The sequence below is a fragment of the Microtus ochrogaster genome, unplaced genomic scaffold, assembly GCF_000317375.1.
Source record: "Microtus ochrogaster isolate Prairie Vole_2 unplaced genomic scaffold, MicOch1.0 UNK4, whole genome shotgun sequence".
Classification (NCBI taxonomy): Eukaryota; Metazoa; Chordata; class Mammalia; order Rodentia; family Cricetidae; genus Microtus; species Microtus ochrogaster.
In genome coordinates, this window is record NW_004949102.1 from 7,819,681 (window position 1) to 7,833,224 (window position 13,544).

Genomic DNA, 13,544 nt, shown 5'->3' on the forward strand with positions numbered 1-13,544 from the left:
TTACCCCAAATAAAAACAAATAATCTTTTGATTACATATGTGTAAGTTTTCATGTGTACATGTGGAGGTCACAAGTCAAGACCCATTATTAGGTGTCTTTCTTTCTTTCTTTGTTTGAGACAGGGATTCTCTGTTCAACAGCCTTGGCGGTCCTAGGACTAGCTTGGTAGACAAGACTGGCTTTGAACTCAGATATCTGCCTGTCTCTGCTGGAGTGCTGGGATTAAAGGCTTGCATGGTTATCGCCACCTGGTTTAGGTGTCTTTCTTAATGGCTTTCTACTTTATGATTTGAGGGAAGGCTTCACACTGACCCTAAGCAAGACTGGCTAACTAGTATGCCTCCCTAGTCTCTGAGTCTTAAGGACAGGCCACTCCTGCTTACTGAATCTCTTGATTCCATTTCTCACCTTTAACCTCAAGGTTCCAGCATGAGCCTTTGGGAACTTCCTCTCAACTTGGCCAAAAGCCCAGTCATCCAATGCTTCAAAAATGCAATTCCCAAGGTGGACAGAGTGGTGCATGCCTATCTACAATGCCAGCATTTGGGAGGCTAAGGCAGGGGGGTCCTTATTTGATGCTAGCCTCTTCCACTTTGTGAATGTCTTCCTTAAAACAAGAGAATCCACAAAGGACAATTAATCCCTTCCTACAGGCTTCCCAAGTCACCATGCATGGCCCTCCTCTCTCCAGAGGTGGGTTAGACACCCCCCACTGCCATACTAAAAATGTTTATTTTATGTGGCTAGGTGTTTTGCCAGCATGTATGCCTGTGCCTGGTGCCATGAAGGCCCAAGCGGTCATCACATCCCCTTGAACTGGAATTACATGTTAGTGCTGGGAATCAAACCTAGGAAGGCAACTTAGGTTTTTAACCACTAAGCCTTCTCACCAGCCCCCATGCTACTCATTAATCTTAATTATGTCTTAGGAACCTTTTGACTGCCTGAAAAATATGAGCTTATTGTAAATATCCACTCTTTGGGGGACTGAACCTGGAGGGAGAGGAAGGGTTGGAGTACTTGACTACAAAACACTGGCTCGGTGCATTTCAGTCAAACAGCTGTTTTTAAACCATTTTCTTCCATTTGTGCTACACTGGGGACTTTTTCTTAAATTATGGATTTTTCATTAAAATGACAGGAAGGTAGGACAAGGATGTGTTGGGAGGTATCAGGAAAAGTGATGGAGAGTTGGGGTGCATACAACCAATATATACTGCAAGAATGCATGAAACCATCGAAGAATACAAAATATTCTTCAAGAAAGTCAAAATGTAGGGTTCTACCCAAAAGACACTGAAGTGCAATTTCCAATTTAAGTATGAGGGTATTCAGAGGCAAAATGGCCGAACTCCAGAATCTGATTCCTGATCCAGTGCAGACAAAGGGTAGCCCCAGACAGAAAGGGCCTCAGGGCCCCACTTAGCTACTGCTTGCTGCCTCCAAGGATTTCCTCTGAATAAAGGAGGACTGTGTTTTGAAAATAAAGCATATTTCTAGTTCTACCCCAGGGATGAAATATAGCTTGTTCTCCAAGTATGAAATATAAAACTTATCAGCCTAACTTGAGGATCTTCCACAGGGAGAATGACTCCATGCACCATGCCAGCTAATATTACCTTCTGGGACCCAAATAGCAGATGTTCTGAAATACTGAGGTTTCTGAGGATAAACTGATTGATTGCTTGGACTTCAGTCCAAACTCTGACCACAGAACTCCAGGATGACCAAACAGGACTGATTGTGTTGTCGTCACTAAAGCTTAGTGTCTTAGTCACTCTTCTCTGCTGTGAAGAGACACCATGACAAAAAAAAGCCATTAACCGGGGACTTGCTTACAGTTTCAGAGGTTTAGTCTTTTCTACTATGATGGGGAGCATGACAACATACAGGCAGTCACTAAAGCAGGAGCTGAGGGCTACGTCCTGATGCACAGGCAGAGAGGAAGAAGGAGAAAGAGAGGGACACTGGGCTTGGCTTGGGCTTTTGAAACCTCAAAGCCCTCCCCCAGTGACACTCCTCCACCAAGACCACACCTCCTAATCCTTCCAGAGTCCCACTCCCTGGTGACTAAGCATTCAAGTATGTGAGCCTATGGGGCCATTCTAAGTCAAAGCACCACATCTGAGATGGCAGCGTCTCTGGAGGTCCCATTAACATGCCTGTGGATTAGTTATCATCAGCCCAGAATCCTCAGCTTCCACTTTCTCCAGTTATTACAGATGCAATGACAAACCTCCAACTAAACTTATCCTCCAAGTTTTCTTCTTACGAGTGAGCACTTCAAAACACTCCCTGAGCACTCGGCTGTCTCCATTTGGCCTTCACAAAGGTGTCACAGGTACAGCAGACACACCCCTTAGAACACTGAAATGAAGACATTACACACTCTTAAATTAAATCTGCATTATCTAATGTTTAGGCGATGCTTTATTTTCTGCTACTTTGGACATGTCTCGGCCTGCCTTTCTTCAGACGTCTTGATAACTTCCTTTAAAATAAAGGAAAGGGAATTATTCCGCACGTACCAGTCTTTTGGCACTTCTTGTTGACAAGAACTAGTTTTAACATTTGTTCCTTGAGAATTTTGATTGTCAGAATGTAAATGGCACTTGGCCAGGAGAAATGAAGCTAAATTTCATAATAATTGCAAGGCAACCTTTAGTGGCATCAGTACAGAGCCTCTCACTCTGTACCCCCTGCAACTCCAGAGCAAACCTATGACACCTCAGAGGGTACTCTGTTCCCATTGCCTGCCTACTCACACAGGTGCTGGCCTTCAATGTCACCATTGAAGAAAAACAAACCTAGTAACTGCTTTGGAAAAGGTATTGACTTCTCTCATCTGTGAAAAACAACTTCCTTGGCTCTTCTTGACTCAAAAGGGTCTACACTCGATTTTTAGCAACTTCCCAATTATCCTTGCCCATTTTGTTGATCTTGCCACTGTAGCTCAATCCAGTGACCATCCGCCCTCAGGTTCCATCTGATCTAGCCCATCAGCTGCCCTGCTCAGGCAGGCTGCTCACTCCTGCTGCAGCTTTTCTGACTTCTACAGTACCACATTGTCCAGTCCCTATCCCATCCCTGTTGGCTCTGCCAACACCACTTCACTCTGCTGGTGACATCTACCCTGGAATACCCTGCTTTCCCCTGTAAATGCCCTGACCCACCCCAAAGCATTCCAATGACAGCAGCCCCAGACAGCAGGCACTCTCGCCTCTCTCCCTGAAATCCACCAGTTCCTTTTCATCTCATCAGGTCAAAACTAAGTGTAACCACTGCTTGTGTGCATGAACGTCCGTCCGTCTGCACTCTCCCCTCACTCCACTCCTGTCTTCAGCCTCTCCCTCCTGCTCAGGCAAACCTGTCGTGCTTGCGTCCTAAGATCTCTGCTACCACTCCTGTCCCACTTTCTTCCCACAGGATTCCTTCTCTGTCGACAATGTCTGCCCAGGAGCCCTTTCTCGGTGAAGAAAGCCTTCCTGAGATCACCTCACACAGCACGCAGTACCCATCCCTTGCCTGCCTTGCAGACTTCCAAACTTCACGCTGCAGCATAAAACAAATTTCACTCATTCATCTCTTCTATATCTGTATCTCAAATGTTCCACAAATGGGGTTCTGCTTGATACTGTGCCATGAGCACCTACAACACTATCTGGCACATGGTGGGAATTCAATAAACACTTGGCGAATCAAAAAGTCATAGTAATCAAATACAGATTTATATGAATTATCCGTGCAGGCAGGAAAGCTGGAAGTAGAGAACACTAAAGAACGGAAGGTCAAGAATGACCATGCATGATGACAGAGATAAGTGCGTCAAAAAGATTCAGTTCACAACTGACTATGGTGGTACAAGACTATAATCTAGAACTTGGAAGGCCAAGATAAAAGGATTGCCATGAGTTCCAGGCCAGTCAGGGATACCCTGACAAATACATACATACACGCATAAATAACAAAAACCCTGCCTTACATAAATAAGGATAAAAAGAGGGGCAGATAAATTCACAGTACAAATAATTAAAATTTTCTAATCCAAGCATGTTAACATATGCCTGTAATCTAGCACTCAGGAGTTTGAGGCAAAAGATCTGAAGGATAGCCGGGGCTACACAGCAAAATTCTACCTTAAAAATAAAAAAGCAAGGGAGAAGAGACAAACATCTACCTTTCACATGTTAAGACGGGGGGGGGGGTGAAATTTTAAATGTTTTTACTTAATTCAATATATCAGAATGTTATTTCAACATTTATTATTCATAAAACTTTAAATATTATGGGTTTTTTATTGTTGTCTTGTTTTATTTCTATTTTTAGTTTTTTTCAGATAGGGTCTCTTTATGTAGTCCTGACTGTACTGGAACTCACTATGTAGAATAGGCTGTTCTGGAACCAAAAGAGATATACTTGCCTCTTCCAAGGGCTGGGATGAAAGGCGTGCACCGCCATTCCCTATGATATGCTCGTTTTATATTAAATACTTGGAACTTATGCAGAACGCATCTCAAGCAGCACTGCCATCTCAATGCTCAGGCACTACATGTGGGCAAGTGGCCATCATACTAGACAGCATTTTGATTTGGCCCAAATTAACCAACCCAGTAAAATGAGAACTACCTTAAATATCTACTCTTCGTTATTAACTGAAGAGTCCAACAGAAGATTCTCAGGCAGCCTCGTGGTTTACTAGTCTTGTCAAAAAAGCTTCCAAGAATAGGACAGAAGAAACGGGGCCATTTCTGAGAAGTCACTGCTATCGAGATAACTGGCTGTGCTTTAACTGGAAAGGCCAGGGTCCTTCCCCCTGCTCCCTGTGATTAAGAAACAAGTCCAGAAAGACTCTGTAATCTTATCTACATTAACGTAACAGAACCATTATTTTCAAATACAACTATCGGCACCATGTCCTCTAGTCTGCCACGGATCTCAGGTTAACCAAAGCCCACCCCACACGGAAAGACACTCTCGGAGCCACAGCTCACCTTCCGCGTGTTAGAGCAACAGCCTCACCTACACATTTGCATTTTAATAAAGGAGAATCTTCAAACCTGTTGACACCTGCACTTAGGCATCACTATGCTGTCCGAGGTTATGATATAAGGAAAATGTGCTCATGATTTTTACCATCAGTGAGTTACCTTCTCTCGAAATCACTTCATTTACACCTATTTACTATTATAAATTTATTATAAAACCACCACTATTTTCCAGTGACAAAATTTAAAGAACTCAACTGAAATGTATTATGATTTAAAACCTTAAAGTTCTAAGATTCTACACTGTGTGTCTGTGCATGCTTGTACACACGCATGTGGAGGCAGAGGAGGCTACATTTGTTAAAAAGGCTGGACAATGAGCAGCCAGGAGGGTGGGACAGCATCTACTTACCAGCGGCTCTGAGCTATGCTCAATGCTCCCGTGAACCAGTGATCAGTGAGGACTAGCAAGGCAGAGACGTTGCAGACTAGCAGCTAGCTCCAGTCTTTCTGCGGGAGAACAGAAAGTGCATTATACCCAGGACAGAACTATCAGGGGATTAGAAAGAAATGGGCTCAGAGTAAAGTTAATTCATCACCCTGGAATGGTGGGTGACAGACACAGTAATCTTGTCCTTTCTGTTTTAAGACATCCCTTCCAGCACAAGCCTAGACTGGCACAATAAAATACACACATCCTGTAACACAACCTGGTCACTTTCTACCAGTGTGACCCTTCACTAGATAAAAAACCTGCTGTCTTTAACTGATCAAACACTTTTCATTCAAAAAGAGGGGGAACATTTACTAATTTATTTTTATGAGCATTGGTGTTTTGCCTAAATTCACGTCTCTGTGAAGACATCAGGTCCCCTGGAACTGGAGTCACAGATAGCAGTGAGCCGCCATGAAGGTGCTGTTAATCGAACCCAGGTCCTCAGTGAGAGCAGTCAGAGCTCTAATCACTGACCAATCTCCCCAGTCCAAAGGGAAAACATTCAAAGGACTGAAGCTGGGCACAAGGGTGTTTATCTACAATGGAGGGAAAGTGGGAGGCCAAGGTAGGAGGACTGCCATGATCTGGGGGCCAGCCTGAGCTACACAGCACATCTAGGCCAACCTGGGACCAGGGTAAAGTCCCACCTCAAGATGGAGGGAGAAAGCGAGGTCAAGGGGGGATAGAATAGAGAGGAGAGACGAGAAAAACAGAATGGTGGAGTTATTGACCGGTAAGCTGGACTGAAATTTTGGGCTTATTTTTAAAATATGAAAGTGATTGAATATTTATGTTACATCAAAATTGTAGAGCTGTCTTTACGCATGCAAACACCGAGAAGATCGTGGATTAGGTGTACACTGTAATGGACCGCCACTTTTTCCCTAGCAGACAACTGTCTTCTCTCACACTGGTCTTACTGCTATTTTTTTTCTAAGAAATAAGTTAGTGTGATCTCATTATTTTAAGTTTTCTCAAATGCATTTTCAAAGCTTGGTTTCATGTCAGCCACCTGATAGCACTAACCTTCAGCTGACCCTTCTCTAGTGACACTAACAAAGAAAGTGTTTGCATCTGCGAGGAAATCCATGAGGCTCGAGGACGGTCTGTTAAATGGAAGCTGCACTCTGCTGCATGTTTAACCTGAACTGCAGTGTTTCAGCCTAAGCAGTGTTCACAGAGGCTATTTTCACCTGACATGCTGTGCTCCATCCCTGTCCCTCGAATCCATTCACCAGGTCACACCTTAGCATGCTACAAACTCAACACTGTCCCTTGGAACTTTTCAACGGTTCCATGGAGATGCTGCTATCTCCTGAGCGGCTTGGTCTCCAGCCTCCCAGGCTACTCTGCCCTGTTCTCAGATCCCCTCTGCCTATGGCTTTCTCAGCTCCCTCTGTGGGACTGATCCCTCCATGTCAGTCCTTCATATCAGAGGTGGCATCATAGCTCCACCCCAAGAGCCATCATGCTGCCCTCCATCTCTAAGTCCTCCATATTTTGCTTATGATACTCTCGAAAGCCTTCTCTGAAAGCCTTCATGAGCTACCCTGACTGCTACATGTGGCATAGGAGACAACACAGCCGTGTAAACCATAGACCTGGATGGTCTCACCGTGCTCACTCTCTTCTCACAGGCTCTTCACGTCTTTCAGTGTAGTAACTGCCTAGCTCGTCCATTCCACAGCTCAATGTTTTCAACAACTTCGTGTGCAAGCCCATCTCTTATTACTGCACTCCCACAGCCCCTACACTATAAACCTCTGCTTGCTCTTAATGGACTCTAGGATAGTAGACTCTGTCAGCTGGGCATAGTGGTGCGCACCTTTAATCCTGCACTTGGGAAATAGGTGAGTCGCTGATCTTCAGAGTGAGTTCCAGGACAACCAGAGTTACATAATACACAAACCATCTCAAAAAAGAACACATACACCAAAAAAAAAAAAAACCCACAAAACAAAACACATCACCGTGTCATTGTTTGCCTTAAATATCAATATTAGAACCCTGGCTCAGAAAGCCAAAGACAGGGGCTACAGCTCAGCAAACAGGGTTTGTCAATACAAAGCTATCTCTAGTTACTCCATGCTGGGAATCTTAGGAGGAACATGACTTGTCCTAAGCACTTAGCTGAGAGACAATTTTCTGTCAGATTATCATATAAACACCACACTAGGATCTTCAGAACTGTCCCTGGGGATACACTGGCTGCTTACACAGGGTCTTGGGTTCAATCACAGTATAAATAGATAGGTAAGTAGGTAGGTAGATAAATAACAGACACGTGTATACAGACTTGAGAGCTACCCATGATGCCCTGCTAAACCACATTAGCACATCTTCTCACATTGCTGTGTAGGCATGATACAGACCCCAAGTAGCAGAAATTAGTGCTCACGTTTACCATTGTGGGCAGTTGGTAATTAACATCTATATGCGAAATACAAGATAGGCTAGGGTATTTTTTTTTTATTTTTTGAGTTAACGTAACTGTGCTAATTAGGGTTTCTATTGCTGCAACAAAACACCATGACCAAAAAAGCAAGATGGGGGGGGGGTGGTTTCTTACACTTCAACACTGCTATTCACCACTGAAGGAAGTCAGGACAGGGACTCAAACAGGGCAGGATCCCGAAGATGCAGAGGCCATGAAGGGGAGTTGCTTGCTGGCTTGCTTCTCCTGGCTTGCTCAGCCCACCTTCTTACAGAACCCAGGACTGCCAGCCCAGGGATGGCACCACCCACCATGGCCTGTGTCCTCCCTCAATGGTCACTAAATGAGAAGATCTTACAGCTGAATCTCATGGAGGCATTTCCTCAGCTGAGGCTCCTTGCTCTGATAACTCTAGCTCACATCAAGCTGACACACAAAACCAGCCAGTACAGTACCCTGGTGTCTTAGTCACTGTTCTATTGCTGTGAAGACACCATGACCCAGGCAACTGACTTACAATTTCAGAAATGTAGCTCATTATCCCCTGGTGGGAAGCAAGGCAGCATGCACAATGCTGGAGAAGTACATCAGATACATCCTGATCCTCGGCCGAGGGAGACATGGTCTTGGCATGGGCTTCTGAACCTCAAATCCTACGACCCTCAGTGACACGCTGCCTTCAACAAGGCCACATCTCCAAATTCTTTCAAATACTGACATCCCTGGTGACTAGCATTCAATGAGCTATAGGGGCCATTCTTATTAAAACTGCCACATTCCACTCCCTGGTCCCCATAAGTTGTAGCATATCATAATGCAAAAATGCATTCAGTCCAGTTTCAAAAGTCCCCAAAGTCTCAGTCAAAAGACTGAAGTTCAAAGTCTCTGAGACTCATGGCAATCTCATAAGTGTGTCTTGAAATCTCCTCTGCCAACACCCTTAATCCAAAACTCCTCAATTTAGCCTGAGGCACATTTTCAGAACTAACATTTTTTGGATGACTAATATTCAAATATGAGCTGATGGGGGTCATTTTTATTCAAACCATCACACGTAATCAACTCAAGGGAGGACATGGTACTTAAAAGAAACTACCCTTCTATGATCATATTCTCCCAGACGGGCAGTTGGCTGCAGCCGTCCCTCACAAAGGGTGAAAGCTGTTTCTGCCCCATTACATTAGTTATGAAAGGTTAAAATACTGTGTTCAAAAACCTAAATGGAAAAAATGGAAAGCTTTGAAAGACTCAGGACTGTTACCCTGTCTCAGAAGTGAACTAGACTTCTGTGCGGGCAAACGCCAGCCCTTATGGTTCCTTGGGAAACATTCTCTGCTTTCTTCAGGGCTTCGTTCACATTAATCAAACAAGACCTGGTTGGATCACTGCTGGGCTCAGGAGAATGCCATGGGAAGAAACGCGGACCACATCTGGCCTCCCGCAGAAAGCCAATCAGATGGTCCCATTAAAGTTCTCTCCTGTGATTTACGAATAGCACAGGCCCTGGCCTCAGGTCCGAGCTCCTTTCCGGTCACCTGCCTTGTGCCTAGGACACACTGGGCCTCCTGCCCACCTCCTGGAGAACCCGGTTCACATGCACTGTGCTCTTGGACCTATTATGTAACTGTGGTTGAAGATATTTTTCACCAGACTCTTTAAACAAAGGTCCACGTGACACGTTTCTGCTTGGGTTTAGTTCCAGGAAATGTTTGGTTTCTGCACATGTTTACGTGCTTTCTGGTTGTCAACACACAAACTATGCAATTCTCTGCTTTCCTTTACTCACTTTAGCGACTAGAAAGCACCAAGTCAAGTATGTTCACCAACTCTGCCCAACAGAACGCCTAATCTTCCAACTTTCCTTTAATGGAAGGCTGAAAACTTATTTTTTATAAACTCATTTTACCTTTTGGCCTGAAATGTGCAAATACCACCCTGGCCTGTAAGTTCCAGAATAAATGGACAGAGGAGAGCATGGGAGTGTGCTTTTCACTGAGAGAGAGTAACGAAGAACTTAACTGTTATACAAAAGAACCCTTCCTCCAAAAAGACACCAGTAGCCTCCTTATGCAAGCTCTGTCCACACAGCTTGACTAAGACACAAATATATTCCCAGCTGAATTTCCTTAGCAACCCTGAAAGGCCTGAAAGGTTTTGTCAGCTCCGTCACTGAGAGTTCTCTAATTACTATTTTGAACATTAAAGTGTTTTGGAGAAGTCAGCTAAAGAGTTTTCTGGCAGGTGTTCCCAGAGACTGGAGAACAGAACAAAGCACACGCATGTACAAGCCAGGGGACTCCATCAGTTGTACCGTAACGTTGGCTCTACATTCCCTGACATAAAGAGAAAACACACACACACACACACACACACACACACACACACACACACCCCAAGCACATTTAAAAAAAACATGATTACAAAGTTATCCCTAGGGATGCTGGGAAGTAAGTCTTGGAACAAGTATGACTTGTCCTGGTACTTAATCTGAGAAATATCTTTTCTAGCAGATCATCATGTAAACAATACACTGGGGCCTTTGCAACTGTCCCTGGGGGATATGCTGACTGGCTTCTCCAAACTTCCTTATAAAATGTAATATATACAGTACAAATGCAAAGCTCCCCGATAACCTAATGAGATAAATAAAACCCTCATAGTGTGTAATACAACTTCCTAAATTGATGTTTATCAAATATGGGAGCCATGTATGGCTTGAATTAACTCAGAAAGGACTGGTTGACTGGCTTGGATTGTGGATTGAATCTTGGGCCTCATACTTTATAGTGAGCTATACTGTGCCCAGGGAATTTTTTAAATCAAATTTAATTTTAGTAACCCTACTCTTAATAGTAAAAATCTACCTACTGGACAGGACAAATTTTTGGTAGAATAATCATTTTGAGATTAATATATATTAATTAAATATATTATGCTAGGTCTGTGGGTGCACACCTTTAATCCCAGCATTCAGGAGGCAAAGGCTAGATGATCTCTGATGAGTTCAAGACCAGCCTGGTGTACATAGTGAATTTCAAACAAGCCAATCTATGCAATAAAACCTTGTCTCATGAAAAGTATAGAAAAATGAACATGATGGGGAGAGGACATTTTTTTAAAGATAGTATATTATGCTGTCTCATGTTCAAATTTCTATTATCTACTGTTAGTGGAAATGTAACTCTTCTACTAATGGTTAAAAATCAGAACTTGGGGGTGTGGGAACTGTAAAGGTCAGTCAGCTTCAGGGAACACTGCCTCTCTGTTTTGTTTGGACACCCTGCACACAGCTCATGTGGGATTTCAAACCACATTGTGAGCTACCCAATTACCAAAGGCCACACACACAGCTCATGAATCCTGGGGGAAAGTACGGCGTGCCAGCAGAGGACTTAGGGGAACAGAATACAGTTTCAGGTACCTCTATCTGGGGGAGAAGTACCTGTCTGTCCACAAGCTCTTCTCTCTGGTGTCAAGACAGTAACCAAGCAAAGGAAGCTCGGGGGTGGGGGGTGGAGGAGGACGGACACGACACATGGCATGCTGGTTTGGAAGCCTCACGTTCCAAACAGAAAGCAGGGTGTCCTCTAGTGAAAGCCGCCAGTTTTCAGAGTTCCCACGGAAGTCAGACATCCATTCTGCAGAGTGTGGTCTCCTAGGGATCTCACGGGCGCAGCATCACACCAAGAATTCAGAATTAACCCTCAGCTCCTAATACCACAGGCACACTCACCGAACAGAGGGAAGAGTTACCACGCACTGCTAGGCAACAGGGCTGACTTTCTCCTTAAGGTTTGGGGAAGTTAACAGGATATTTATCCAGGGTTAATTATGTCCTTAAAGAACAATTATTCTTAAACTACCTTTATATTTAGAAGATAAAACTTGACATGGTAGAACAAAAAGACATGTTTAGTACTGTTAAAAAGCCAACAAATTCACAGTTTTGTTAATGAAGCGTTTCCTTTAAGGACTAGAAAACACAACAAAGGTAATGATTTAATAATACAATAGACGTCTTTTTGTTTTCCGAGTCAGGGTTTTCTCTAACAATCCTAGATTTCCTGGAACTCGCTCTGTAGACCAAGCTGGCCTCGAACTCACAGAGATCTGCCTGCCTCTGCTCCCCAAGGGCTGGGATTAAAGGTGTGTATCAACTGAAACTACACACTTCCTAAGCTTCCTAAGGATAAGTCTAACGAAAGAACCCACAAGAGTTTTGTAAAGAAAACTCACAAGTTGAGCAAATGAAGGAATCTATTCTTTTAGAGTAAATGTCCCTTATCCTTGAACTTGGACTTACTGACTTTAACTAAAATCTCTATGGAGTTTTTCAAGGAGCTCAGTCTAAAATTCCCAAGAAAAAGGGCCAAAAATAGCCTTCAAAACCATGAAGGGAAGGTAGGTAATCTGTCTCCTAGAAATCATAGTTTTATATAAAACAATGATAAATAAAATATTAAGGACAAATAAAATGCCAAGGCACCCAAAAAAACTCATAATTTCAAAATTTTCTGTGTATCTATTATATGTGCATACATGTGCATGTTGGTGTGTAAGCAGGTCCATACATGTGAACATCGGGGGACAACTTCCAGTGTCCTTCCTCACATGCACCTTTCAAGAGACAGGGTCTCTTAACTGCAAGCAAGGCCTAGGACTCTGCCTGACTCACTCCCCAGGCTAAAACACCATCCTGGTTTCGGTTCTGGGGACTGAATCCAAGCCTTGCCAAACACCTTATCAGCTGAGCTACTTTCAGACAGAAATATGACACACTGGAAAGTGGGGAGGTAGGGGAGAAGGGAGGAGGAAAGGTGTAAGGGAAAGGAAGGAAAGGAGAGCGGGAATGGGTGAAGACAGGGCTGAGGCTGCGGGGAAAGCCACCCAAAGGATATGCAACTGTCAAGAAAATATTCTGTTTCCTATCACATGTGGTTCTACCAAGAAACACAGGAAATAAAGCAATAGCACACACATTTAGAATTTTACTAGAGAATTAGTAAGTACATGAGATAAATGCAGTATGGACTACATCATACAGAGGCCAGGGGCTCAGGACAACAGAGGTGAAGCAGGTAGTGAATACGGACAAACTCTGAAATAAAGAGAATTATGACATTCCATGTTGATTTACCTTTAAAGACAGGAAGGTTAAACTTTAGGGGGTAAGGTATGCTTGCTATCAGTAGAAGAGATGAAAAACTGAGAAAAGGCATGTCTACATAGAAACCATGTGGCTTGGCATCCAACATCTAGATAGCAGGGTCCGGAGGTCAAAGACATTCAACAAGCATTTGTTGAGGTAGGTAATGATTTAATGGAGGATGGACAAGCTTGAGTTTGAAATAATGCTTAATAGTTAAGCAGAAGATTCTCCTTAGAATGCCTGTGACTCAAACTGCTTTTTATAAAAATAATTGTTTTCCACTAACACAATGGCCTTCAGGAATACAGACAGTTTGGTAATCCAACACCTGTGCATAAAAACCAGACCTGTATCCAGAGATTCAACCAAGAAGCTCTAGGGTACAATTCTAAGCAGGGGTTATCCTAACCAGACTACTCAGTTCAACTTATTTACAAACAACATCCTGAAAGAACAGAGCAATAGTGCTCAGAAGAATG

General features: G+C 43.5%; 1 long non-coding RNA gene across 2 annotated transcripts in view; it reads right to left on the reverse strand.

The window, feature by feature from the left end:
* Positions 1-13,544, reverse strand: part of LOC101997682 — a 65,032-nt gene that overhangs the window by 39,373 nt on the left and 12,115 nt on the right. For both annotated transcript variants that reach the window (XR_003378561.1, XR_003378560.1), the window contains one exon: positions 5,399-5,496. This is a non-coding gene — a long non-coding RNA (uncharacterized LOC101997682). The remainder of the gene's footprint in view (positions 1-5,398; positions 5,497-13,544) is intronic.